The 24325-nt window shown below is 42.7% G+C and overlaps 1 protein-coding gene across 5 annotated transcripts in view; it reads left to right on the top strand.

Annotated features, from left to right (window-relative positions):
* The window catches only part of LOC136844855 (uncharacterized), an 855665-nt gene that overhangs the window by 169722 nt on the left and 661618 nt on the right, over positions 1-24325 (top strand). The window lies entirely within an intron of this gene.

Below are 24325 nucleotides of genomic sequence, written 5' to 3'. Positions count from 1 at the left end.
ATGAGGGAAGGAAAAGTTTTTTTCAAAAAAATTCACCATAAATCGGAATATTGTGCTAGAGACTTCCCGTTTGTTGCAAAATGAAGGTAAATGATTGAATATCACTAGAATGTTAGATTTTTTGCTTACCAAAAAAGACCAAAATATATATATATATATATATATATATATATATATATATATATATATATATATATATATATATATATATATATATGTATATGTATATGTATATATATATATATATATATATATATATATATATATATATATATATATATATATATATATATATATATATATATATATATATATATATATTATATATATATATATATGTATGTATATTTATGTATATTTATATATTTATATATGTATATATATGTATATACACATTCATACATACACATATATATATTATATTTTTTTTTACTTTGGTACAAATACATAACTAAAAGGAATGCAGGTGAAAAACTTTTTTTTGCGTAAAACGAAATAATATACAAAACAACAATAAATACAGATATATAAAAACTTGTAATAAATATAAAACTAAATATAAAATCAATGCAGAATACTCACTCGTAATCCTGACTCTTCGCTCTGTTCTTGTTTTCTCCCTCCTCCATTGAAGAGTCTTGCATTTTTTCATCTCGACATGACGATGCACAGGTGGAGGAGGGAGACGCATGCCCTTACTGCGGATGGGCCGCCCTTCATGTCCGCTGCGCCCTCCGGTGTCCCTTGGGTAGGCGCACTCCATATATGATGACCGCAGTGTGGTACTTACGGTCACACTCCCGAACCTGCAAAGTGCTACCTTGCAGGTGCGACAGACGCACCGGGTGTCTCTTCTGCCATTCATATGACACACCCGCACCGTTTCTGCTTGCGCCCTTCTAGGAGCTCCAGTGTGTGATCCCCTGCCTGCAGCCGACACACAGGGTCCACTACCTGACGGGACATTGGAATGTGAGGGAGCGGCAGCAGGGACGCGGCATCGGCAGGAGCAGGAAGACTGAGGTTGGCCTTCCAGCGACATCTGCCCTATCCTCTCGGCGCAGATCTGGAGCTCAGGGCAGGGGGGCGGTGTTGGAAGGCCACTCCTCTGGATTAAAGTTTATGAGGGCATTCCCAGCCACCTCGAGAAACTGGATGTGGGACAACCTCCGGGCATCCGAATTGTACCCACAGTAGAGGATGTAGGCATTCTGGAGGGCCAACTGAAGGAGGTATTTGAGGAGCTTCTGTGTCCACCTCCTGGTTCTCCTGGTGAAGGGATAATACTGGATGAGTTGATCAAAGAGATCAACTCCTCCCATGTGCCTGTTGTAGTGCCCGATGACAGTAGGCCATTGGACACGAAACTCCTCATACGTAACTCGGCCCTGCTGACGTGTCATCTTCCGCTGAATGATCTCTTCTTGGATGGGCTCATGACTCGAAATGCGTAATCATGGGCACGAGTCGGACCCCTTCCAACAGATGACGAAGACATCTCCCTTCCGCCGCCACTCTGTCTCTCCTCTTGCCAGATGTTGCGGCTGGCTAGCGAACCTCTTATCATGATCATGATCATGATCATGATCATGAGGACATTCGGGCCCCACGCACCAACCGAAGGGTACCACTGACGTGCACACCTGCTTCATGCAGTTCCTGGGCCAGGGATACCGAGTTATAATAATTATCCATAAACAGATGGTATCCCTGGTTATGGAAACGATCCACAAGACCGAAGACAGTGTCACGCAGCGTGAGAAGACCCCAGAATACACCAAGAAGTCCACGATGTATCTAGTGTTGGATTCCGTAATAAAAAATAACTTCACACCATATTTCTTTGGCTTCTTGGGGTTGTATACTTTTATACTTAGACGCCCTTTGTATGGCATCATCCCCTCATCCGAAGAAAGGTTCTTGGAAGGAACCACGAGAAACTGGCACCGTTCACGAATGTAGTCCAACTGGGCGGACTAAGATGAGGCGGTCGGGGTTATTCCGGGGTATGGCCCTTCAGTTGAAGGCGTTGAAATACCTGTCCAACGCTAGGAAACTATCACGGGACATAATGCTGGGCACATTGGGCGTACTTAAAAAAAAATTCCGCCTCCAATATTGCCTGACGTTGGCAGCAGGCATCATTCCAAAAAAAAATGTGGAGCCCCAAAAATGTGCCATGTCCGTGAGGTTGCAGCCGCCAGTGATACGACAACGCTCGTCTGCAGTACCCGGCGTAATCCGCGTCTCTGCAACGAGGTATTCCAGCAATTCCCGTGTCAGGAAGAGCTGAATGAACCCCAGTGCAGTGAGAGGCACAGGGACGGTCAGTCCAGGTGCTGCCGTGAATGGGTGCATGTTAGGTGGGGTGGGGTCCTCCAACCACCCCCTCATCACTTTCAGATGAACGGCCTTCACCCAAGCTGCTGCGACGTTGTGACCTTCTACGGGCATGCCTTGCGCGCGGCACCGACCTGCACTCCCACCCTCCCCACTGGCCCATCTCCCTCACTTTCACCATCACTTTCTGTCTCGTCCCCACCAGCCACAATCGGGGCCTCCTCCTCCTCCTCAGACTCTCCCTCATACGCACTGAAACCACTAAATTCAAGTTCACTTTCCTCCTGTGGCTCCAGTACGGACATTGGGGGCAAGTACTCATCGTCACTAACATCAGGCGTGATGTCCTCATCACTAGATGACCAACTGCCATCAAATGAGGACTTTCCACCTGCTCTCGATCGAGCTCCAACAAGTCTCTAAATCTTTAACCAGTATTTGTATCAGAAATGAAAGGCATTGGCAATTTTATAAAAATCACCCCAAGCAACCTCAACTATTTGCTTTTAGAGGCAATTAACCCTTAAACGCCAAGCCTCTATTTACAAAAACGTCTCCGTATGCCGGCGGCGTTCGGGAGTTAGTGGCGGAAAAAGTTTTTTTAAAAATCACAGCACGCTTAGTTTTTAAGATTAAGAGTTCATTTTGGCTCATTTTTTGTCATTGCCTGAAGTTTAGTATGCAACCATCAGAAATGAAAAAATATCATCATATATAAATATTGAAATATATGACAGCGCAAAAAAATGTTCATATATAATTTTATACAAATCGCGCTGTGAGCAAAATGGTTAAAGCTAACGGATTATTTTTTTCTTTGTATTGTACACTAAATTGCAATGATCTTGGTATATAACAAATTGTAAAATGATCAAAGCAACACAGAGAAAATATTATCACAATATGATGCATGAATCCGTAACTCGTGGACGTAAAAAAATGTTTTTTTAAAAAATTCACCATAAATCAAAAAATTGTGCTATAGAGACTTCCCGTTTGTTGAAAAATGAAGCTAATTGATTGAATATTACTAGACTGTAAGTGTTTTAACTTACAATTGCAGTTTTTGACCATTTCGGTCGAGTTAAAGTTGACCGAAGGTCGAATTTTTTCTATTTATCGTAATTTATATGAAAATATTTCAAAACTGATAAAAGCTGCAACCATGAGTTATTTTCTGTTGTATTCTACATGAAATTGCGCACATTTTCATATATAAAAGTTTATGTAACGACTAATATAAAATGGTGCAAACATTACGACAACGTGATTTAAAGAATTTCTGAGATGTTCGCCGAAAGTTGTTTTTAAAGGAAAATGTTTTTTCAAAAATTCACCATAAATGTAAATATTGTGCTAGAGACTTCAATTTATTGCAAAATAAAGGTAAATGATTGAATATTACTAGAATGTAAGAGTTTTAGCTTACAATTGCATTTTTTACCATTTTGGTTGAGTTAAAGTTGATCAAGGTTGAAATTTTGGCAGTTATCGTGATTTTGTGAAAATATTTCAAAAGTGATAAAAGCTACAACCATGAATTATTTTCTGTTGTATTCTAAATGAAATTGCACACATTTTCATATATAAAAGTTTATGTAACGACTAATGTAAAACGATGCAAACATTACGACAACGTGACAAAAGAATTTCTGAGATGTTCGGCCGAATTTCTTGGCGCAGACGTAAGGGAAAAAGTTTTTTGTTTCAGAAATTCACCATAAATCAAAATATTGTGCTAGAGACTTCCAGTTTGTTGCAAAATGAAGGTACATGATTGAATATTACTAGAATGTAAGATTTTTAGCTTATAATTGCGTTTTTTTACCATTTTGGTCAAGTTAAATTTCACCGAAGGTTGAAATTTTGGCAGTTATCGTGATTTATATGAAAATATTTCAAAACTGATAAAAGTTACAACCATTAGTTATTTTCTGTTGTATTCTACATGAAATTGCGCACATTTCCAGATATAAAACTTTATGTAACGACTAATATAAAACGGTGCAAACATTATGACAACGTGACGAAAGAATTTCTGGCGCGGACGTAAGGAAAAAGTTTTTTTTCAAAAATTCATCATAAATCGAAATATTGTGCTAGAGACTTCCAATTTATTGCAAAATGAAGTTTAATGATTGAATATTACAATTGCATTTTTTGACCATTTCGATCGAGTCAAAGTTGACTGATGGTTGAAATTTTGGCAGTTATCGAGATTTATATGAAAATATTTCCAAACTGATAAAAACTACAACCATGGGTTGTATTTTGTTGTATTTTACATGAAATTGCACACATTTTCATATATAAAACTTTATGTAATGGCTAATATAAAATAGTGCAAAATTACAACAAAATGACGAAAGAATTTCTGAAATTTTCAGCCGAAAGTTACAGCATGGACGTAAGGAAAAAGTTTTTTCAAAATTCACCATAAATCGAAATATTGTGCTAGAGACTTCCAATTTGTTGCAAAGTGAAGGTAAATGATTGAATATTACTAGAATGTAGGAGTTTTAGCTTACAATTGCGTTTTTCGACCATTTCGGTCGAGTCAAAGTTGACCAAGGTTGAAATTTTTGTAGTCGGCGACGGTACGTCCACTTGGCACCCAACAGACAATTTTAGTTGACGTATGATACGCCCAGTAGGCGTTTAAGGGTTAAACAATCCAAGGATGAAGATTTTACCAGTAAGGTATTCAGTTAAACCCCCTTGGAACCTTCCAGAGGTAAAATTTTGTAGGCGTTTTCATTTAACAAAAGCAGAAATGTCCTGTGAGGCAGTGAAATCAATATTTTTAGATCACTCCTCACAACATGATAACTCTGCTGCAGTTTTACAGGTGGATCAAAGTCAGATGCTGGCGTTGGGTTAAGAGTGGCCTTCCTGATGTAGAAAGAAGCTGGAGATTATCATGTCTTGCATCTATTTTTACAGCAGAACTGCATGGAATTTTAAAGGCCATAAAAGAATTTTTAACTCAAAATAGAAATAATGTTACTATATATTATGATTCAAGAAGTGTTCTTCAGTGTATGGAATCTTTTAACCCTGTACACCCACTGATTTTAGAGACATTGGAATGGCTGCTTTTAGTGAAAAGAAGTAAAGAAATAAATTTTTGCTGGATGCCGTCCCATGCTTGGGTGGTTGGGAATGAGGAAGTTGATCAGCTTTCTAAGTCAGTAGTCACCTCCCCAGAACCAAGATGTCCACTACCTTATTGTGATGTATATCCTCTAGTAGATCAGAAAATTAAAGAATTTTGCCAGTTCCTTTGGGGAAAATTATTTTAATGAATAAAAAATTAGCAGTATTACATCATCAATGTCTCCTTGGTCATATCCTTATATGCCAAGGAGACAAGAAACGATGTTGTGCAGGCTTAGGGTTGGACATGCAAAACTCACTCTTGGGCTCTTGATGTCCAGCAAAAATCCTCCATTCTGCGATGACCTTGACTATGAGACATTTGTTGGTCCCGGTCCACAGTGGGCCAGAACAGTAATATTTTGGACAAAATAATTTTTTGCTTTCACATCCAATCATTATTTTTCATTTTAATTTATAAACTTTTAGAGTATTGTATTTACAAGAATATTTAATAATATGAGTGATATGTTTGCCCATTTTTTGTGTATTAAGTAAAATATAGTGTTAGAACTATATCACCATTGTATTTGATACCTTTATCTATCTCTGCCTTAATTCAATGCAAAAATATAAGAGTAAAAATATGAAAATAAGAGTATTTCTATCAAATACAATGACTTTTAAAGCATTTTACAATATAAGGGATTTTGACAGAGGAAAAATCTATTTCTGAGAAGGTCCCGTGTCACCCGGTGAAATTCCATTACAGCACGAATTTCTAGGTATAACAATGCTAGATATACAGAGAAAAGAGCTTTCAGGAAAGCTGGGGTTACTACCCCCAGTCGATCGTCTTTAGAAGACGTCGGTATAATGAAGGGTGAGTGAAATACCACTACCACGGAAATATACCGAAAGATCTCTCCTTATCAAAACCCCGTAAAAGAGCGGTGAGCCGTTACAGCTCCCATGCTCAACACCCGCCAGGACGGCGACACCAGCGCCACCTACTTCATTCCATGCTAGCACTAACCCCAGACTTGGCATGTGCAAGAAGGGGAGGGAGTACTAGACCAGACAGGGAGGGTCACCGGGTGACACGGGACCTTCTCAGAAATAGATTTTTCCTCTGTCAAAATCCCTTTTCTGAGTTCAGTCCCGTGTCAGCCCGGTGAAATAGTGATAGAGAATCATGCCAAGACTGCTACTACTGGGAAAAAGGGGGTAACCTGAAGAAAAGGCAAAATTGTAACGAAAATAACTTTAATTAAGGAATCTCTTCCATGAAGCAAGAATACTTAAAAGTAAGGCAACTTAATTATAAGGCACACGAACAAACCTAACACTACAAAACACTGGAAGTCCCCGGACTGATGGGGAAAAAACCTCAAAAATCTTAAAATTACTTAAAAGTAGTGAAACATGAAATGTGCACAGAACAAGAAACACAACCTTAAAACTATATGTAAACTTAGGCTTAAACATGTAAGAGACAAGACTAATGAAAATAACACACACAATTATCCGGAGTACATGGAGCCAAACAAAAACTGTCCAGTACCCCATAAACTAAACAATTATGGCTAATCAGGTTACACTTTTCCATCATCAAATACAAATATATCAATATGAAGAGCTAGGCAGTGAGGCATAAACAACCAGGAGAATAAGCAGAGAAGCAAATGAGGTAGGCGGGCGGGGGAAAAGGAAAGGATATAATTATTTAAGGTGGGAGATGACACTTCCCACTGCTATAGTAGAATATTTCAGGGCTTCGAGTGATTTTAAATAGTGGCGTTTAAACACTAGAGGTGATTTCCAACCCGTATATTTTGATAACTCTGAAAGTCCATATTATGAAAATAATTAATAGAAGTAGCCACTGCTCGAATATCATGAACTTTAGGAACTGAGTCTGGGTTGGCTTGTTTAATGAAATACAGAATTTGTTGTCTTATACCATTAAGAGAAAGAGTACCACCTTTCTCCCTGATAAAAAGAGGACCCGACTTACTCTGGGGAGTTCTTGAGAGGTAAGATTTAAGTGTATGGACTGGACATAAAGATTGATCTTGAGGAAGGGGCACCACCTTCCAAGGAGACCACCTGTCCTGTGGGTCTTCGTTTTTAGCTAAAAATCTAGGGTCAGGGGAGAGGAGGACTTCTCCGGATGGGAGGAAGTTAACAAAATTATCACCTCTAGTAAGAGCTGACAGCTCTGAAATTCTAGCACCTGAAGCCAAACTAAGTAAAAATAAGGTTTTCCTTAACAGATCCTGATAAGAGCAATGGAAGTTATCCAGCTCTGACGCTAACTTAAGGACGTCATTGAGAAACCAAGTAACCGAATGTGGACGTGATAAGGTCGATTTTAAAGCCGTAAAGAAATACTTTCTTCAATGCCGACTTGATTGTGGTAATAGTGGCGGGAGCCAGACCTTTCTCAAACAGTGACCTAAAGAAGGAAACTCCTAAATTAGCCGTCATAATTTTGGCTTCAGATGTTTTCAGGAAGGAGGCTAACTTTTTGACTGCTGAGTCATATTGTCTAATAGTAGAATCTCTTTTATCTGATTCTAAAAACAGAGTGTTGACAGGGTCAATTTTTGCTCCTTTTTGAGCTGCGAACTTTATAAAGTCCATAAAGTTAGGGCATCTTGAATCCTTGAGGAAGCTGACACAGTCTTGGTTTGTACTGTCTGGGTCAGAATGGGCTTGGGGATCCGAAGACTCCGCAAGCCCAGTTCCTGAAGGAGAGGGAACCAATTGCTCTTGCCAACAGGGGCTACCAGAGCTGGTTGACCTTTGAATGTTCTTAGTTTGTGTAACACTTTCAGCAGCAAATTTATTGGAGGGAACAGATAAATTCTCTCCCAATTGTTCCAATCTATTGTCATTGCGTCTGTGGCGTAACGCCTGAGGGTCCAGGTTGGGGGCTACGTAACAGGGAGCTTGAAGTTGCTCTCCGTTGCGAACAGATCCACTTGGAGTCCCGGAACCCGGCAAATCCATTGAAAGATTCCGCATCCAGGGACCACTCCGTCTCCAACGGGTAGTCCTGGACAGGAATCCGCCACCACGTTCGGACACCTGCTAGGTGGGTGGCTGACAGGTGCCAACCGTGCTTGTTCGCCAGGGAGAAAATAGCTACCATCACTTGGTTTACTCGACCTGATTTGGAGCCGCCCCTGTTGATGCAATGAACTACCACTGCGCTGTCTAACACCAACCTGATGTGAATCCGATTGGGAGGGCGGATTTTCTTCAGCGTTAGAAAGACCGCCATGGCTTCCAGGGTGTTTATGTGGAACTGCTGAAACATTGTGGACCACGTTCCTTGTACTTTCTGTTTTGGTGAATATCCCCCCCAGCCGCTTAGAGAAGCGTCTGTGTGGATAACTAGTGCCGGAGGGGGAAACTGAAGTGGAACTGTTTTGGACAGGCCCTTGACTGTGGTCCAAGGCCGCAGTCTTGTCTTTAAGATCCGAGGGATAGAGGAGACCTTGTCCCTGAGCTTGGTGTTTGCTCGACTCCGCCACACTCTGTTTATGTCTTTTAATTTGGCTTTCAAGAGCAGGTCTGTTACTGAAGCAAATTGGAGAGACCCGAGGACCCTTTCCTGGGACCGACGGGATGCTGACTGATTTTTGAGAAACCTCTTGGTGAGAGATGCTATCTCTTTCCTCTTGGAAGGAGGGAGAGATAACGTGTGGGAGGACAGGTCCCACTGAAGACCCAGCCACTGAAACCGAGACTCCGGAGTCAGGTGGGACTTCTCCCTGTTCAGCTGAAAACCCAATGACTCTAGGAAATTGGTGACTATGGACGTGACTTCTTGACACTCCGGAACCGTTGGAGCCCAGATTATCCAGTCGCCCAGGTACGCTGCTAGGAGATTCCTTGGGACCGGAGCTGATGTACTACCGTATCCGCCAGCTTGATGAATATCCTGGGTGCAATGTTCAGACCGGCGGCATGACCCTGAAGGAGTAGGCTTGATTCCCGAGTCTGAAACCGAGGAACTGAGAGAAGTTCCGCGCAACTGGGACGTGATAATAAGCGTCTGAAAGATCGATAGAGGTGGTGACGGCTCCACGCGGAAGTAGAGTCCGAACCTGAGCTACCGTAAGCATGCGAAACTTGTCGCATTTTATGTAGAGATTTAGACGCGATAGATCCAGGATCACTCTTTGCTGATCGGAGTCTTTTTTGGGAACAGTGAATAGCCTGCCTTGAAACTTTAGGTGTCTTGCTTTCTTTATTGCTCGTTTGTTGAGCAATTCTTTTACATAATCCTGTAGGATTGATGTGGGTGGCTGGTAAAATCTGTTTGGGGGGAGGATTCTTGATCCAGCTCCACCCCTAGTCCCTTGGACACAATGCTGTGTGCCCAAGGGCTGAAGGTCCATTGGTCCCTGAACCAATACAGGCGACCGCCTACCTGCGTTTTCTCAGTGGGAGGAGCGGGTTTGTTCCCTCTACCACGTCCTCTCCCCCTTGGGGTGGTGTTAGACTTTCCTCTGTAGGGGCCTTGCCCCTTCCTCCCCCTTGCAACCCTATTGAGGCCGTGAAAAATCCACGGCCTTCATATGTAGGGTTGTATGCTGGTGAGGATACATAGGAGGGTGCCGCTGGTTGGACCAACACGTACTGTTGGGGTTGGGACTTAGAGGTAGATGGCTGGGCCACTGCCGAGACCGGGACGGCTTGAACCATCGCCTGATGGGGCCTCTTATGTCTCCTGAACCTTTTTCCTCCTCTCGTCTGGGGCCGGCCGATTCTGGGGTCTTTTTTATAAGTGGGAATTCCCCCGAGCGAGCGCAGACTCTGATTGGCCCGTGTAGCTTCAGACATGACGGATGTAACCTCTCCTTCAGGGAAGAGGTTAGGTCCCCAGATTGAACTTTTAATGAGCTTGTTAGGCTCGTGGCGGATTGTAGCGTCAGCAAAAATAAATTTTCTACATTCCAGCCTAGCCATGACAAACTCATGCAAGTCTAACTGGAAGGTCACCAGGAAAGACTTAGCTAGGACCTGGAAAAAGGGTTCGTCCCGCAGGAGAGGCGGCAGTAGCTCAGTAAGACAGCCGGAGCTCAAGGACCGGCTAACTTAGTCCGGGTCTCAAACTCCGCTTTAACAATGATTCCGGCAGCTTAGGAGTTGCTCGCTAAACTGCGTGGAAGCGCAAAGAGGGTCCAGGTTGCCTACAGTGAAAGTGGACGGGCGTCCATCCAGAACTCGTTACTTCCTGGGAATACCAGGAAGTAGGGTCTGTTTCCCTTAATTGGGGAAAGGGATTCCCATCAAGGCATGCTCGGGTCGAGCCAGAGCAATTTTGTCCATACAAGGAGTGGGAAGATCTTCACCCAGGGTGAACATCGTGAAATTGCCCTTGAAAGGGGTCAATTTTGTGTTCACTGCCTGCCACTCCGTCAGAGTGCGCAGGAGAGCCGACTGGGCTTGGTCTCTAGGGATGATGACAGTCTCCTAGGTACCTTGTCTGACCAATCCAGGCTTCTTCCGTAAGCCTCACGAAGCCAGGATAAGGGGGCAAGAGATCGGGGGAAGAACTCCAACTCCTCCAACCGTCTCGTGCCCAGACCGTCTAAGGTAAGTTTGCCATCATGTTGGATGGCCCGGAGTGCGAACCGCCAAGGGTTTCCGACATCAAACGGCGGGAGGTCCGCAGTGTCGGGAATAGAGTACTGCGGTTCTGCTTTAGGTTGGCGAGCCAAACCTGCCAGTATATTATCATAGTTGGCAAACTTATCTGAGATCTTCTCAAATCTAGAATCCAGGTCCTCCGTGAACTTTTTGTACAGTTCAGTGGCCAGGGCTTGTGCGTCAAAAAGAGGCTGGCGAGGAGGGCTTGGTTTTGCCGCCCTCTTACTCGCGCCCTTGCCGGAGGAGCTAGATTTACTCCCGGAGGCTACCGGTCCTGGAACCTTAGCCTTCGACGGGGGGAAGGGCAATGCCTTCTTGGAAGTCGAGGACTTATAGCCCTTCGCCTTCCATGAAGTCTTCAACTTGGGGATAGCAGACGGAGCTCTATCACCCAAAGAGGAAGACTTCACAAAACCTGCAAAAGATGATACAGATGAAGCAGGGGAGTCAAACAAAGAGGGGCCCGCCCCAACATCCTCACTTACCTCCCCACTTACCACCTGGTCCTGCTCTGTATTCATAGGTTCCAAGTCGAGATTTAGGGCGGGAACATCCTCCGAGACCTCGGCGTACATGATGTCCACTTGGGGTGGCTGGGTCGCATCACAGATCTGCTGGATAATAGGGGTGGCAAGTTCTTCTGGTACTGCAGCTGCCACCCGTGCGCGCCGGGTAAAGCAGGTCCTCAACCTGGCGTCGAGGACGTAGGGCTTCCCCGACGGCACATTCCTGCCGAACCCAGCCACCCAGGGCCGGAGGGATTCCAAGGCAGACTTCTTGGAAGTTTCATCCGCCTGCAAGGAAACCTGCAGTTAGTCAGGAATGAAAAGACAGACGGAGAATATAAACAACGTATCGTATGAGGAGCATGGACTGGAGGAAAGAAGACTTTCACTTACCGACTCGTCTTGGATGGTTGAGGAGAGAGCGAAGCAAACCTCACAGCCATCGGGGTGCCAAACAACCAGGTCGTCCAGTCGGACCGCACAACCAGCGTGGGTTCGCACACCACGTGCCCGTAGGGTTGTTGCAGGGAGGCGGTACACCCCGGCTCCTCACAGCGAACAGTCTGTAAAGGTAACAGTACATGAACCTCACACTCTAAGCAAAATAAAGCCGGCAAGGCCGGGAAACTCAACTACAACCGGAATACTCCGGCGTAGAAGAACTACCAAATTAAACTGGGCCAATAAGCTTTAAATGCACAGAGCGGAAGTTTAAGGATTCAGACCCCGGAGGACTCCGGGGAATGAAGGAACGAGAAACCAGAAACCAACCATAAGAGCTGCCAGAAAATTAACGGCGGAGCCCCCAGGTGTGGGACCGGAATCACGTATATGGTAGAACAAAATAATAATAATAATAACAATAAACAATATTAACAATGATGGTAACCCTCCGGAGACCGGAGGAGTCTGTTACGCTAGCGTGACATAGAATCATCCCACATTCACCTCCCCGCCGGAGACACAAATGGGTAAAGGATCAATGTTCATAACATACGGCGCGGCCACACCTAAACCTTAACATCGTAGCTCGATGGGGAGACGAGAGGTGAGACAGGATCCGAACACGCTCGAGCAAACGAACCACCCACCCCACCACAGCGAAGCTGGGGACGATATGGGAGGGAGCGAATCCCTCTACCAATAGGATAAGTCCCTGACTCGGAGAAAACGCCATCTAGCGTCACCCGCACGATCCGCAAGGCTGATGGGGGGGGGGCGGGTAGTGGAGAGGAGTAGGCTACCGGAAGGGGAGAGGAGACAAGGAGAACATGACACCCGCTCAACTGCAACCTTCCTTCCCAATGAACTTGGAAGGGAAGCCTACTCCAGGGAGCTACACAGCCCAAAGCCCAACTTCTCCTAGGCGTAGCCTAATAAAAACCTAACCTAGTATAGGTTAGGAAGGAGAAAGGGGTGTAAAAGGAGAGGAGGAACCAACAGGGAGAGAAATTTTGTGCCGAGAGCCAACAGGGAACGAGTAGGGGATAAGTAGGCGACTAGCCTAGAGGAACACGTCCAAAGAACTCGATTCCTCCGAAATTGGGGGAAGAGGACTAAGGGCTCACTCTGACCCTAAAACGATCCCTGTGGAAACAGCAACAAAACTCCCTCAACCTGATCTCCGCACCCAGGGCAAGGGATGGAGCCCACACTACAACCATCATATAAAAACAATCAAAAATAAAATTACGTTCACAGGAAGTGTAGCCTACCTCGGGGGGGAAATTTCAAAATATTTTATAAGGTTCACCAGAGGCAAACTACACAACCAAAAACAAAAAACAAATAAAACTAAAAATACTAAACTTAAAATAAGAGCACCATCTTCAAGAATAACATAATAGCCTATGAGACTAAATGAAAAAGAACCCAACCTGGTGGGGGGGGTACAGGATGGAGCAACTCCCTAATTCATTTTCATGAACGTAAAGAATAACATTTTGGTTATACTATTATACTATAGTAATATGAAAATAGAAATAAAAGCATTTAATTTGTTTCAAACAATCTAAAAATATCAAGGAACTTTAACTCGCTTAAGATTACATGATACAAATCGAAGAGTATTTTGGACGATTAAATTTTTGCTTTCCTCAGGTAGTTCAGTTTCTGCAGGTCTGTCTACTCTTCTTAGGGAACTGATCAAGGGATCAGGTGAACAAAGTAATCTTCTCATTAAATCTTCATTTGTCTTTGTTCGTGATGTTTTCCTTGTGAAAGATTCCCTAAACTTCTTGAAGTCTTTATTCTTTGTTTCTTGTGTCTCCTCAGGTAATATGCCAATTGGTAGATTGAAGTTGCGTATCAATGAAACACCATGAATTTAATAACCGATGCAGGCTTTGGGGCATGTAGTAACAGTTATATTTTTGCACATAAAATTTGGCAGTGTCCAAGCAAAACCTTTCAAATGTATTTGCATTGGTATCAAGGCCAGGTGACAATGTTGGATAAAATCACAAAGTTTATAAACAAAGGATTGATCAAGGACAGTAATTTCGGATGCAATTTCTGCATTTCTGAAAAACGTGCGAGCAGTATTTCCATCATTAGATCGGGTTTTGGCATGTCAATTATTAAACCTACTTCATCATGAAAGCTTTTTTTTTTAATCAATTCCTTCCTCTTATTTACTGACTTTTCTCCAGGAGTACGTTCTTGCCATTTCTGTATATCAATTTTGTAAGATTAATGTAGGCAACATTCCATGCACCTGATCCACGCGTGAAGGGTAGATAAGCCGTGTTTCAGTGCTGCTTGACTTGAAGGACGGGTTTTCACTTCTTTGATGTTATTTAGGATTTTAGGAGAGGATCCACATAGAGAACAACACTGCATCGAATTTGTAACTGTTGATAGTGCTGTTGCCACTTTTCTATCAATCATGGTCAAACTTACAGTAGGTAGTAAGTTTGAAATACAATTCTCTATAAACTGTTCTTCATCAACTAACACTTGTCTAGTTTCTTTCGAAAACTTGAATGTAATTGGTCGAATGAAGAGTGATGATGATGGTTTTGCATTTTTCCAGATGACAAACTTGTTTTCACGATTCAATAAAGTTACATTTAGCTCAAGGGGAACCATGCTTGTTATATAAAGACTATTTTCTGCCGCAAGATTTCTTTCAACATTAGCCGAGAGGCTTTGCTTATCAATACTTTGTCTTGATGTTCCCATCAAAACCAACTCTACACTCCAGGGATAACTTATCAACCGCTAAGTTTTCGAGCTTCTCAAAATCGGAGATTTTCATAATTCATTTAACTGTGATCAATCTATTTCTGCATTATAATCTAAAATTCTCCATTCAGAAGCAGGTTTGGCAAGCACGCTTCTTTCGCTTCCCGGATTAAATTATAGGCTGGATAAAGTTTGATACTTCTTTCAGTAGCTCCAGGCCTTAAGAGTTGATAACATCTCTTACTTAGTGAACAACCAAATATTACTTGAGCCAATGCTTCTTCGGGACAGTATTCATTTTTGTCACCAAAAGTTGTTTTCAATGATATATTTGAAAGCTGTTCGGCTAAATTTTTGTACACTATTGTTTTTAAAATCTTAGATGTAGGATAAAACATTCTTCCCGGCAAAGTAAGATGTAGCTGTTCTGATTTATGCTTCTCTGTTTTTTCACTGGAAATCTCAAAGGTCTTATTAGGACGAACGGGACCGGCATGAGCAATTTCTTTCCGCTCACATGCAATGTTATTCAACCAATCAACATTTTTTTTTTTTTGTAAACTTAAATCTTGCTCCTTTATACATCTACCCATTTAGGTTTAAAGTATTTGAGAAAATTAAAAGATATTGACTCCAGAATTTCACCGTCATTCGTTACACTTAAAACAAAGTCTTCAGTGATATACTGTATATGAAAATGTGGAAATTGCAATAACAGCGGTAAAGATTTCCTTATGAAATGGCTCCATGTCTTTCCTAATATACAGGTCCTAGATATTTTCCTGCCCTAACCCAAGCAAACCCTTCGAACAGTTTTAAAATCCAAAACTCATAGCAACCCAACCCCCTTCAACTTTTTAGGCCGGGATTTGCCCCAGACCCATTGAAAACACCATGTTTAAGACGATGAAGTACTCGTTGGCAACCCTCACCTTATGGCGTTCATTACTCAGAATCGTTGGTTACATTGCACGGTCATGATAGGGGAAGTAGCGCCTCGGTTATTATTGCCCACAAAAGCTCCAAGTGCAAATTGGTGCAAAGAAAACAGGTATATTCACTTTCTACACAAGTTCTAGTATAATAAAATCCATAAGGGATATGAAGCAAATGCAAGCTAAAAATTGCCGTGATACTTGTTTTTGTTAAAGCAAAAATATTTTAAGTACTTTTGTATATATCAATATAACATGGATTAATTGCATGTTATACACAATATTTGATATGTTTAGTCACATAAATAACATGTAGTAAACTTGTTGAAAATCATTTATAAACTAATGAAATATGGACCTAATATCACAGATGCTACAGGCGCACAAATCTGATGTAGACTAATCACTGCATACTGGGAGAGAATGTAGTTAGCCAATTGCGTCTAAAAACCATAGCACCAGCCAATCCCATACTACCTAAATAATTATATAGCATAGAGTTCCCTTTCTAAAATTTATTCTAATTTACGTTTTTCATGTAATTATGATAAAACTAAACAATAATTTTTTTGGTTTTTGTCCACCTCTTGGCCCACTGTGCGGTTTTGGGAATCTAAGGCATAGGTTCCTCTCTTGGGGATGTGATAGAGATGGACATTTCATCTTTGCAATGATTCTCGGGGAGGACTGTAATTTAGAGCAGCTATATAGCTTTGTTAGGGAGTTGGGCCTCCTTAACTAAATTTAGATCATATGCAATATGTGTAAGGTAGTACCCCAGTTAATGGCGGGGCTTCCGTTCCTGGCCGAGAGCCGCTAACTGAAAATCACTGATAATTGTGGTAATAAATGGCGTTTATGACGTCTTAAGAGCCAATAAACTGCTTATTGGGCTTATCAGCACTGATAAACCGCTTACTGACGACAATGAAAATCGCTTACCGTTGCTGAAAATCTGGTTAACGACATCCTTAGCCAAGCGCCATAAAACCGGAACACCATTAACCATGCCACCAATAAGCAAGGACTACCTGCAAGTGTATGCATATTATATATGTTTTACAGATACGATTATATATACTGTACATATTTTTGGATATTTGTTATAAGAGACTCCTTTGAAACTTATTTATTTATATCTCTTTACTTTCCTATTTAATTTTATTATGGCATCAATAACCTAGATTTTTACACCAGTTTTAATAGACACAAATCAATCATTACTTGTTTCATTACTAGATGAACTTATAGATCAACGATAGATGAGGTATGGGTGTTTCCCTTAGCAGTAGGCAGGATACTGCCCATAGATGGGCAGTCATGAAAATTTAAAACAAATGTAAGATTTTTAACTTTTAGATTTCTTTCATTTAATATTTGATACTTTTAAGATTTTGTGTTACTGAAGCTGTACACTTTAAACATGTTGGAAACTTTATTTTATTGACTTTTACAATCCATATCATGCATGTATTTATGTTCCAGATGAAAAGCTGACTTTAAGGAAAAACTGACATGTCACACGTTTTGAGTGTGTATGAAGTTATGGAGAAAATTAAAGAGAATAAAAAGATCTTAGATGATTCTGGAAGAAAAAAAGATTCGTGTAAAGATAAACCAAAAGCAAAGAAAAAAAGGGCAAGTAAGAGTGTAGAGGAAAAGGTTGGAACCAGGTCTAAAAAAACAGACAAAAAAAAACTGATGAAAATCACAGACCCTGTCATCCCAAACAATGTTCCTTCAGTGGACTTTGAGCATTTAACCAGTTCTAATCCTCAAGAAGTGGCACCATCCAACTTGAATGAGGCGCCCCTTTCAGGATATACTCAAGGACCTGAAGATGTGACAGAAGTTCTGAAAGTACTTGTTAGCTACAGTGGTGATCTCATTCCAGTGGAATCTATTAACAATCTGTTTCTAGAAATAGGAGCACTTGAAGCTGGAATTTTAAAGGAAGGTAAGTCCATTTTATGTACTTGACTTTTTTGAAATAATTCTTTTCTTTTAGAAGAAGAATTTTTGGTGTTACCAGAATATCATCAAAAGGTAGAAAGGGAAGATATATGAAGTAAATAGCAAGTGCAAGCACACTCGATGGTTTTTTATAAGACACAAAAAATTGTTTACATGATGTTATGGTACTAGACAAGCTTTTTAAACAGCAGGCTTCCAATACCCAGTTAATATGGTAATTTACTTGAGCATGGTAATTTTATATAAGTAACTTACCAAGTAATGACATAGCTAACAATTTCTAATAACTGGCAGCTCAAATTTGAAAATTCATGTAGCAATTCTTTTATTTATTTTGGTGTAAGTAGCTAGCCCCGCCCACTTTCGGGGAAGAAATGAACAAATAGCAAGAAAGTTCAGTTTATTTCTGCCTGTTTCGTGACGGTTGTCTGAGCAGCAGCTATAGTAATTTAGATTTTCATAGGTTTTACTGGTTATTTCCCTAGAAGATCGGTGAAGTATTTTGGATTCTTTTGATTGCATTTTGGCATTTATTTAGTCAGGCTGACTTAATTTGGACAGTTTACCAAATTTTTATTCTTGTTTGGACTTAGTTGTCACTTACTTTGACATTGTCTGGCACAAGTACATTGAGCACTCATTATTGCAGCAAAGGCTGCAATACGAGATTGACTTCTGCCAAATACAATTTACATTGTGTGTGCTAGTTGCAGGGGCCAAAGGTGCTCTATAACTCTTACCTGTGCTGAATGTGTTGACTGGGACCCTAGACAGTGGAAGATTGTGACTTCTCACCTTTCCAGATTGCAAAAAGACAGAATTAGGAAAGCTAATGCTAGGAGTGACAAATCTTTGCTAGTTGGCATTCTTCGAAATCTTTGTCTGATGTTCCTGTAATTTCTGTTATGTCTCCTAATCCCAGTCCTTCAGCTTTGCAACCTGTTCCCATTCCCAGCTTTCATACTTCCGCCCCAATGCCGTTGCCACTCTTGGAGCAAAGTTTGATCGGAAGTTTGAATTATTAATGCATTCTATATCTCAGTTGGGTGATTCAGTTAGTCAAATTATGAACCGTGAACGTAGTGCTCACAGTGAAGTGTTAGTGGAGGAGCTGGCTGTCCATCCCGCCGACTCTCCTAGGCGAAGGTCCCTGACATACTTCCCCTCACCTGGGAGAAGTCATACCAGAGGGCCAAGGGAGGTTGGTGGGGTCTGCCCACAGCAGTCATCCCTCCAATCGCACCTGTTCCAGATTCCCAGTTGTCAACAAAATGCGGTTGGAAAGGCATTTTCTCAGACGTGCACTGTCTTTCCGCCAGTTCCGTAGCATTGAGTCCCGAGTGCAGGCGACAGTGGCACTTTAAGGGTGAATCTAGACCTCTCAAGAGGTCTGCAGTGGATGGGTCTGGCACCCCTCAGGTGCCTTGTAAAAAGTGAAAGAGGCTATTCCCTCTTGTAGTTTTTGGGACAGTCTGGAGTGTTTTTCACCAGAAGTTTCGCCTTCCAAACATCGTGTGTTAGATTCTGATCGATCCATATGTCAACGTGTTTCATGGGAGTACCCATTAGCACCTGAGCTGTCCTCCGTTCCTGAGCACACCTCTTTCTTTAGAGCACCCTCCAGCTCCTGGTGTCGCATCTAGACGCTCCTCTTCTCGTGACGTAGCAGTTTCGGCGGTAGCAGCTGACCATCAGTTGGCACTGCAGTGCCCATTGGCGCCGTTGGTTTCAGCAGTAGCAGTTGCTGCCAAAACGCTTATTGGTGCTGAAGCGCCCATTGGCACCAGTAGCGCCCAGGCGTGTAACAGCTTCCGGGCGCCCATTGGCTCCCGAGTGCTCTGTATCTTCCAAGCTTTCAGTAGCTCCTGAGTGCCCAGTTGCACCTGGTTGGCCAACGACAATTGATCTTACTTCTTCACATCGTATGACGACAGCTTTTTCTTCTGTTAGTGCAGCAGATAATTGCATATTTCATAAGAATCGTTCAGATAGTGAAACAAGCATGAAATTTTGCACAAGTGCTCTTTAAAGTTCCTCTATCAGAAAAAGGCGCTGGCCACTAAAAATTTAATATGGCGGCCAAATTCCAAGATGGCGCCAGTATCGACAGATTTTGGCTAATTTTTCACTAGAATGGCATGTATTTGCTTCTAGCAATATGGTAAAGCTCTTCCATACTATTTCTTGTGAATATTATGTTTCTGTAGCTTCCCAGTACAGTTTACCTTTAAATATGGGGCTATATGGCTGCCAAGAAAAGGTAGAAACAATAATTATAATGAGAAATAATGCCCGTTCAACAATTATCGTTTTAAGCATGGATCTTGGTTTCTGTGGTTTTAGATCCTAATGAGGCCATCTCTTTCGAATAACTCATCAATTTTGAAGGAAAATTAATAAATGTAAAAGAGTGTATGTCTGCACACAACCAGGGCACACTGGTGACATCACTGCTGTGTAACTCAGCATGGGGTTCAGTGCCAGCTAATCCAGCTTTACTAATCCTGTAGTCTTAGACTAGTAGTTGTAGTATAGTTTAGTTTAGTGTCCCAAATGCTTTCTAACAGCCCCAGACCAGCTATAGTTAGATAGCCGCACCTGAATAGACAGGATGTGCCAGCTGGAGAGCTCTGGTGAGGCAGGAGTTGCTTCATCTGGAACTGCAGAATCCTTCCTGTCAGCTGCAAGTGTAACCAGGACACGGCAGATGCACCAGGTTACAGCCTCTAGTTTGTACAAACTCCTGAGGACAGCATACACTGACTACTGTGCTGAGAAAGCAAACAACAATGAGCAGGCATTAGAGTTTGAGGAGTGGTGTGACCTTCGAAGACAGCAGAGTCCACAGTTCCACTTCTGGCATATGGTGTTGTCTATGGAACTTGTGATATTCCTACTGATCAGGTCCTTCCGTGAGGCCAATTTTGTCCTCTACTGCCAGGCATTGCATGAGCTGATACCCTACTTCTTTTCCAACAATAATACAAACTATGCTTGTTGGCTGCCTATTCACCTCAGGGACATGCTTACCCTAGAGAGTTCACACCCAGAGTTGCACAAGGAGTTCAAGGCTGGCAACTTTGTTGTGCACAAGACCAGTCGCCAGTTCTCAGCAATGGCTCTTGACCAAGCTCATGAGCAGACCAATGCCTTTATAAAGGCTGATGGCGGAGCCATTGGGCTGACTGAAGATCCGTCAGCACTCAGAAGATGGATGGTGGCTGGCCCAGAGATCATCCGCTTGGTGTCTGCATACGAAACAGAGGTTCAAAGTAAGGAGTCTAATGAGCAGACAACACACCATGAACAAACACCTCATGCGCAGAAGACATTCTTGAGAGAGTCAGCAAGCTGTCATTGGCTTTGCAACACTTGGGAAGTCCTTTTCAGGAAGAGAGCCAGGATCTGTATTCCATTGACAACAAAGACATTGCCCACCCCAGCTCAGCAGAACTTCTACAGACACACCTTGACAGAGGCCGCACTAAATTTCAGAAGTTTTCAGACTCTTTGGCAAACAATGCAGTCTCCTTCTATGAGCCGATAAAGAAGAACAGAACTGACTTCTTCAGGCAAGAAGCTGCTCCTGTAGAACAGTCAAAGCAGAAACTTCTGAAGGAGGATTGCCAGCTTTTCTCAAAGCTATTTATATCCTGTCAGAGCCGTGAATGTGATCTGCAGGAATTCTTCCAGCACGAGAATCAAACATTCCCAGCTTCCCTTATTAGTGAGGGTGGTAGGCTGTACACATGTCAGAAGTCTCAGCTGACCTCGGTCCTGGAGAGTCATGTTACACTAGAAGACAAAGAACCAAAGACTGATGTCCTCATTGTAGATGGATCAGCTTTGGTCCATGCCTTGCCACCAAAGAAAGGAAAGACCTTTGAGGGCTATGCACTTTGCGACTTCTTGCCTGTGATACAATCCTATAGCAGCAAGTACACATCATCACATCTTGTATTTGATGTATACAATACATCCAGCCTCAAAGCTGAGACCAGGCTCCAACGTGGTCAAGGAGGAAGGCGCAAGGTGACAGACAAGAACACAATTCCATCCAACTGGCGCAATTTCCTAAGACACGATGCCAACAAGACAGAGTTGTTTCAGTTCCTGGCAGACAAAGTTGCCCAGATGTCTGCCACAAATGTTGTCATTGCCACGAAAGGGTCTGCTGTCCTCAGCACTCATGAGGCTAGTCTTCAGGGACTGGAAAAGTGCTCTCATGAGGAAGCTGACACCGCATCTTTCTCCATGCCAAATATGCCACAGAACATGGAGCCAAGACCATCACGGTTAAAGCAAATGACACAGATGTTCTTTGTTGCAGTCAGTGCTTTCTCCACTCTCCACAATCTAGGGCTAGAGAAGCTATGGGTGGCATTTGGCCAAGGCCAGAGCCTGCGCTGGATTGCTGTGCATGACCTGTGCAACTCTCTGGGCCAGGAGAAGGTGAATGGCATGCTCTTCTTCCACATGTTCACAGGCTGTGATACAGTGTCAGCCTTCCGAGCAAGGGCAAGAAGACCGCCTGGCAGACATGGAACATCTTTCCAGAGGCCTCCACTGTGTTCTCCAAACTGAGTCACTACCCTCTCAGAGTGGAAGAGAGTGACCTGAAGGTCCTGGAGAGGTTTGTCATACTTATGTATGAAAGATCCAGCACTGCTGGCACTGTGGATGAGGCTAGACTTGATATGTTTGCCAGAAAACAAAGGGCATATGAGGCCATTCCACCAACCAGGGAGCTCTCCTCCAACACACCAAGCGTGCTGCGCACCAGGCTGGTTGTGTGTGGGGGCAGGCCACCCAGTGTCAGCCACAGCCAGAGAACCCTGCTGAGTGGGGATGGCAAAAGTCTGGTGAAGCATGGCAAGTCCTCTGGACAACCAACTCGCCCTTAGCCAAGAGTTGCCAACAGCTTACCAAATGTGGATGCAAAGCAGGCTGTCGGGAAAGGTGCAAGTGCTACAAGCTGGGTCTTCCCTGCACAGCTCTGTGCACTTGCAAATGTGAAGTCTAGATAAATATTGCCTCTCTTCAGTAGATAATCTAGCTTGAGCATCCAACGTGTCATGCTATGCCTACCTTCTTATCCTCGAATTTTTCAAAGGTGTAGGTTGAGAGACCTATACATAGATTGGTTGCGTTTAGTCCGTATTTCTCTTCTTTTCTTTTTATGGTTACAGTCTTAGACACAATGTTGTATGTGACCATACCATTCCTATTTCAGTTGAAAATAGCATATTAGTTAAACTGTCTGATCACATGAATATACCATTAAATAAAAACAGTTGGTCTCTATGTCTGCTAGCGCTGTGGATAGAAAAAAAAAAACTTTTATGGCAACCATTTTGTACGCCATCTTGGTTACAATTCATTTAGTAAGGGTTTTCAATAAAATGTGTGGTATGGAACATTTTTATAACCTAAAAGTCGAGGTTTAAAAAAACTGGCATATTCCATCCAATAGATGCTCCCAAACCAGTGAATCTCAACATAGATGGCGGCCATTTTGAAAATAGCCGCCATCTTGATTTTCAGGTGGCCAGCGCCCTTTTCTAAGAGAGCGTAGTCTTAGGAATGTTTGTGCCAAATTTCATGCTTGTTTCACTATCTGAACGATTTTTACAGCAATCTGCTGCACTATGTGGTGCCAGTGGTGTTAGACTCGGCTCTGGCTCGCATTCAGCAGAGCCTAAACATTATTTTGAGCTTTTGAAACCTCGACCTCCTCCACCAAGTGCAGTTGATGCGCCTCTATCCCCAGTCTTGTCAGCTGAGGATGACGTTTCAAGATCAGGAAGATGACACTCCTACCACAGCATATCCAGCCCTTTTGCACTTCCTGCTTCACTCCTTTCCCCTACTTCTTTCTCCAGCAGCTCCTTCTTCTCTGGCTTTGACTTTCCAGATGAGTAATCTTCAGTCTGAATCCTCCAAGCTCCCAAATTGGTGCTTTTTACTTCAGGTAAGAAGGCCATAATGAAGTAGTGTTGGTTATGGACAAGAGAGAACAAGGGAAGACTGTGTTCTGTTATCCTCCTTCATGCTTATTGCAAAGGAGATATTCTTATTATGCTACTGGGAAAGTTCCCTCTCTGTGTGTGTCTGCCACTGCCCAGGCGACTTCTCTGGACTCGCTGAAGCCACCTGTAGGTCTGCCTTTTCAGCAGCAAAGGTGATGTTCTCTTCTGCTGAACTTAATCACCTGTTGAAGAACATTTTCAAAGTTTTTGAAGTGGTCAGTTTCCTGGATTGGGCAGTGGGCACCCTGGCCAAGAAAATCCAGGACTTTCCTTTTGTTCCCACAGATTTATCTTTGGATCTTCAGGGCGTACTTTCCTGTAGGGACGGGAATTAGAGATGCCTCTCGGGAAGTAATCTGAACGTATCTGTAAGTATTTTAAAGAGAGAGCTTTGGTGCTCATACTTCAAAGGGGTCACATCTACACAGAAATCAGCTCTTATGTTCTCTCCTCTAGTGCATGACTTCTTTTCCTCAGGCAGTAGCCAATGGTATCGCTTCTTACTTGCAAAAAGAAGTCAACGCAAGATCTCCTGACCCAGTCTTCTAAATGTGCTTGAGAGAATTTTTTCTTCAGTACCAAGTCTTCCTCT

Source organism: Macrobrachium rosenbergii, chromosome 13 (genome assembly GCF_040412425.1).
Source record: "Macrobrachium rosenbergii isolate ZJJX-2024 chromosome 13, ASM4041242v1, whole genome shotgun sequence".
NCBI classification, from domain to species: domain Eukaryota; kingdom Metazoa; phylum Arthropoda; class Malacostraca; order Decapoda; family Palaemonidae; genus Macrobrachium; species Macrobrachium rosenbergii.
The sequence above is the reverse complement of the archived record's forward strand: the minus strand, read 5'-3'. Positions and strand labels throughout refer to the sequence as shown.